At 45.9% G+C, this 5,712-nt stretch overlaps 1 long non-coding RNA gene across 1 annotated transcript; it reads right to left on the bottom strand.

Moving 5' to 3' along the window:
* Positions 1-1,273: 1,273 nt before the first annotated feature.
* On the bottom strand, positions 1,274-2,615 carry LOC129381111 (uncharacterized). The gene is made up of 2 exons (XR_008609343.1): positions 2,435-2,615; positions 1,274-1,401 (listed from the first exon to the last, which is right to left on the bottom strand). It is a non-coding gene; the product is annotated as an uncharacterized lncRNA (long non-coding RNA).
* Between the last annotated feature and the right edge of the window lie 3,097 nt (positions 2,616-5,712).

Genomic DNA, 5,712 nt, shown 5'->3' with positions numbered 1-5,712 from the left:
AGGTGAAAGAAACACGCTGATGTGGTATTGCCAAATACGCCAATTTATTTATGACAGCTACTAGTGCTGGTCATTTAGTAAATTCAAGTGTTTTCTGCTTTGAACTTTTATTTCAGAGCCAGCATTGCTTAACAAGTTTACGTTCGATGGTCCCACGACACCTGCAAAGGTAGTCGAGTCATTCGCTGTGGCCATGTTCACCGGGTCTGGAAGGTAAGGGCATTTCGAACCTGGCCTTCATCTACTTACGACGAAAGCGTAGAGTGACTGGTGTTGCTTTTGCGAGCTCACAGCAAGGTGTGTACAAAGATTTATCAGAGTAAACGATACACGCCCAGTGCTGCTGTGGGACCCTTAACAAAACGTGATCGATTCGCTGGAGCGCACGCAAAACCTAGCAGCCAGGTACATCGTTGGTGAGTATCGCCGCAAAAGTAGCGTCGCCGCTATGATTGCCACTGCAGACGCTGAGCGATTCTAGGCGTTTTCTAAGGCTCGAGCTCTGCCATGTTGCCTAGTGTCTATGGTGTTGGGCTGCTAAAAACGAGGTCGCAGGATCGAATCCCGGCCACGGCGGCCGCATTTAGATGGGATCGAAATGCGAAAACACCCATGTACTTAATTTAGGTGCACGTTAAAGAAACCACTGGTGGTCCAGAGCCCCCCTTTTGCATGCAGCACTGTCATTCACAGAAAGGCCTATTCCTTAAAGACCAGGGGAAATAAGCCAAAACACGACTTTTCTTTCACCACGAAAGTAATATTTAGCAGTAAAATTACGCCACTTGCAGGGCTCATTGCAGAGGTATTCGTGCACCACTGCACGATGCACGGGCGGTGCGAGTCGTGAAACGGGTGAAGCATCGCGGAGCACAAACACACAGCTATCGAGGACCACGCACCTGCCCACGCCGGTCAACGCACAGCCGCGCACGCTTCCCGATAACAACAGATAATGGCAGAGAAGGGATTGAAGAAGAGTGGACACTCCCATAGAGCCCAGCGGTTGAATTGACTGCATCGCACCAAGCCGTCGGCGTTAATACCCGACCCACACTTCCGATTTCGGTTTTGGGAGCGCGCGTTTGGAACGCTAGCTGGAACGCATTACGCCTGCTGCACTTATTTTTTATCTTTTTTTGCTTCTAAAGCTTAACCGCGCGCGGTCTTCGTGGGAAATCCGTTTATTACAAAGTAAAATTGATTGCGAACGATGTTTACAAGCCTCCATCGAATATGCTTCACGTGAAATTTCATAAGGACACAAGACGGCTTGTGAAACGAGGAAACCTATATTTTATATATAACTGCTCGCTTCGAGCTTTTTGTGCATTCATCCAACGTTGTGGCACCAGGTAAGCAGCAGTAGTTCCTGTACGAAGCTCCACCGGACGACGTCAGCTGAAAAAATTTAAAGCGTCATTTTGGTATTAACATACACGAATAATGCATGTAGAGGCGAAACGTGCGAAAGTGGTGAATGGGCGGCATTACAAACAAAAGCAGTTCGGTTTTACATACACGGCGAAGAAAATACCCGGCTCATCTGAAACAAACGGTAGATATCACGAAAGGCCCTATTTACAAGCATTACCCTGTTCCCAGGGCTTATTTCCTGCACTTTAAGAGCACGAATACACGGGCTACTGCGCGTTTCCAGGGGAACTTGGCTACAACCAACGCGATAGTACGCTACGAATACACAGAGGTGGCCACAACACAGGCTTTCAACCAGACCATGCTGGACGCTTGCAGAATTCCTTCTACTCGCACTCAATACAAATGCGTGGGTGCAAAGCCTGTCTTCAGTCGTTCAGAAGACAGAATTTTCAAGTTGCAAGTTCCTGGCGTTTGAGCTCCTTGGCGTTATCTTTTGCGCGTTCTGCCACCGCAAGCAACACTCCCGTGTTATCACTATTGGCAGCTGCTCCTCGCGTTTTCGACAAGCGTGAGTACCGAAAGAAGGCTTAAATTGTTGCGGGGCCATAAAAATTGTCATAACCATGTCGCACTAAGATTCAGTACGCGCAAAACTAACTTTGTCATCATGGCCGAGATTCTTTGCGCTGCGTCACGACAGGCGCGGCGAGCGTGCCTCATAAGTAACAAAAGAAAAGTGCCGAAAATGATTTTCAACAATGTTGGGCGTCAGAGAAAGCGCCACGAACTTGTCGCAGTGAGATTCAGTGCACGAGAAACTGCGTCACAGTGCCCTGTGAGACTAGCGTGCCGAAAAACTACCGAAATAAGTTAAAATATTGGGGCTCATAGAAAACTTCGCAAACATCTCCCAGTACGAGTGATTAATTCAAATTAACGGTGCCACGACGGCGGCGCTGTTTTTCGTTGGCTGCGTCCCAAATCCAGCCGAGGTGCCGTGCCGTAAGCCTAATTACTTGAAATGCGTCGCAGACTGTCGAATAAAATTTCTCACCTTGCTGTAGTCCAATAGTGCAGTTGTATACCATGTCGTAGTTCCGAAGGAACGCAAGAATTCCCCGGGAGCCCACCAAACCAGGCTAAATCCAAAAATAGAAACGCAGGCAGACGGTTCACCGAACAGGCCAACGCTCAGACGCGCTGCCGGTCTCGCTGGCTTCGGCGGTGTCTGACGAATGACGCATGCATATGGCTGGTCATTCGCCGATTCGCCTGTCGCTAGGCAACAGAAGTAAGCTGCAAAGTTTAGTTTTATTTATATGCAGATATTTTTACTTTTGCAGGGAAAGAATAAAAAAAAAAATGAAACAATTTCTGTTAACCTCATTTCCCATTCTCTCTTTTTTTTCGATGCTCGCGGCAGCAAACGGTCGGCCTTAATACTAGCGTGACGTATTTCCTGTGACCACTTTTCGCCCCGAGTGTCCCCTCTTGTTTAATTTCTTTCTCTATGCATGAAACTTTATACAGCGGGCTAAGCTGGCGCCGGGCCGGCGGGCGAGCGCGGAGACAGTTGAAGGTACAGTGGCTAGAATAGGGGAAGTGTGATGAGCCAACACCACCTAAATTACTGAAGGCCTCTCCACGCCGGAGTGACGTCACGGAAGTGAGATCACCCTGGTAGTTGGCTTCACTGTGCTGGCATGCTTGTTGCGAGTTACTTATCTGTTCGTTCGCTTGCAAACAGCATGTGAATTTAAATTTACACCTCGAAATACTTCTTATGCTACAGGTTGGGAACGTAAGCGATTTCAGTCATTTTTTTCCCTTTCTGACACATGAAAAATGCTTTCGCGGGGCGTTGGCTGACCACCTGCAACCCACCATTCCATTTTTCTTTTACACATTTATGTACACAACCCTCACACTTTTTTTCATTTATTTTTCTGAGTTGTCTTTCCTGACAGTCGTTAACAATCGGCCAAGTAGAAAATACAGGTATTGCTGGATATGACATTGCAACTTTCCTTGAGATTGGATACAAGAAAGTATTCTGAAGTTGAAGCGAATACTGCTGTCTGTAGTGTGATATTTGAATGTAACTATAAAAACAAATAAACGACAATTTTTAATTCAGACGAATGTAGTGTCATTTATGACATTCTAAAATTGACATGGCAGGTAAATATGCACAAATAAATCATTTTTTATTCAAAGAAATTAGTGTCATCTATAACATGGGCAACATTTTAAAGTGAACAATGCATGCAAATATTACAAAGAAATCATTTCTCATTCAAGCAAATTACAGTGCCATCTATTACCAAATGCAAACAAATTATTGACAACTATTATAAAAGAACATAACAATGTGAGCGTGGACTGCAAATGCTGCTAAAAAAGGTTAAGTTTGCAGTGTCTTCAGTTTTCGATTTTTTTCTTGCTTATTGGCCGTAAGCTTGTGATTTGGAGCTTACAGAGATTTTTGATAAGACATTTGCAGCCGCACTAAAAAATGATCATGGACATTCACACAGCCCGTCATGAAATACACATGCAAAAGTCTTCATTGCTGTCAATAAGGGACGTTGTCAAGGCCACAAGAAGTTCCTTTTGCTTTAGACAATCATAAAATTGACTGGGATTTTTTTTCATTTACCGAATTGCACAAGCACCATGTCCATTGTCACAACTGCATGCACAACCACAGGCTGGGGAAACAGGAGGCCACCTCTCATGGCAGTGTCAATAAGTGCAAAATCGTCAGTCAAAACTCTGGTTTTCTAGTACCAGGTTCTTCTTGCAAGATGAACATGCACGTTTTTTTTTTGTAGCTGCATGTGCACAATAACCAGCCACATACGTAATGGCTGGAAGCATTGGCTGCTTTTTTGCAATATCTTGCTCTCTTACAGTAACATGAAAATGCTTCAAAGCTTGTAGGTCGTCAACTGAAGCACAATGAGTGAGCACATCTAGTTGAGGGAGTTCAGGGAGCTCGAGCACTTTCTGCAGTCTGAGTTTGTGCTCGGATTCGTATATCTGCCGTATAGACACGTGGTATTGTGCTCCTGACAACTGCAGATATTTGCGAAATCTGTCGTCTAGGCAGTCCGTTTGGAATTTCCCCAGCAACACATATGAGAAACCAAGCTCTTCAATGCAGTAGCGTGTTACTTCTACAGGTGCATGGGAAGTGTGGCGGAATGCACTGTGTGTTTCACAGGTCAGGTGACCTGCATCATGCTTTGGAGTTTCCCATAAATCTAGCCAATCAAGTACACTGTTCAGGAAGTCGATCTGACGGGAAGACAGACTTCTGACAGGCTTTTGAAAGCTGTCATGTAGGCGCTGTCCTTTGTGCGGCATTTTCACATTTACAATGTTCCACCATGTCAAGATAATGCGGATAAATTTAGGTGTGTCTCTGGCACGTTGAAGTTTAGCTAATTTGGAACTAGTCAGTGCTGAATTAGTTGAAACGTTGAAAACACTCAGGACGAGATTGGCATTCTGGCGCTCCAAGTTGGATGGATTTAATGCTTTTAAAGGACCCCTCACCAGGTCTGGCTATATTGAGCTGACAAGCGCAGAGCATACAATGCGCGCTAACGATCGTGTTTGCAAAGAATTACATCGCTACGCACCGCGAAAAGGTCTGAAATTTCAATCCGAACGACGTTTTCCCTTTCTCTGGCGGTGAGCGCTCTCCAAGCCGGACTATGACGTACTCGTGTCCCTGCGCCTACGTACTCGTGTCCGCAGTGTGACGTCGCACGTGGTGACACGTGACTTCGAGAATTATTCAAGGCAACATCTGTTATTTGTGCGATCTCTTGCTTGAATTGACGAATTGAAGTTTAGAGAAATAATAAAACACACAAATGGAATGTCTGCGTGTTTTTTGTTTTACTTCGCACCGAACCAATAGAGATGTACTTACTTCCGCTTCGTCTGCTTGTTCCCGCGGTCGTGTAGTCACGTGCGCAGGTACTGAAACTATGCCATTTTTATCGTGTTCCAGCGCATGATCATGCTCTGGGATGCGCTTGTTGCACCTTAGTATTCGTGTACCACTGAATTATACCGCTAGTCATATGTCCTTGTGCACAGCGCGCAACATCGTGCGCTGTGCGAAACCAGACGTTGAGAACAGCCCGCGCACGACGCCGCCAGCAGAAGTGCGAAGCACCGCCAAAAAATAGAGGAGAAAAAAAAAATGAAGGCGGGGCTCGTGACGTATGCGTCAAGCGATCCTCGAGGTCCGGTATGGGAGAACGCAAGGAAGAAATTTCGCTTGCAGAGCCTAGGCGGGGTGAGTGGAGAGAGTGT

Source organism: Dermacentor andersoni, chromosome 1 (genome assembly GCF_023375885.2).
Source record: "Dermacentor andersoni chromosome 1, qqDerAnde1_hic_scaffold, whole genome shotgun sequence".
Classification (NCBI taxonomy): domain Eukaryota; kingdom Metazoa; phylum Arthropoda; class Arachnida; order Ixodida; family Ixodidae; genus Dermacentor; species Dermacentor andersoni.
This window is presented reverse-complemented; position numbering and strand designations above follow the sequence as displayed.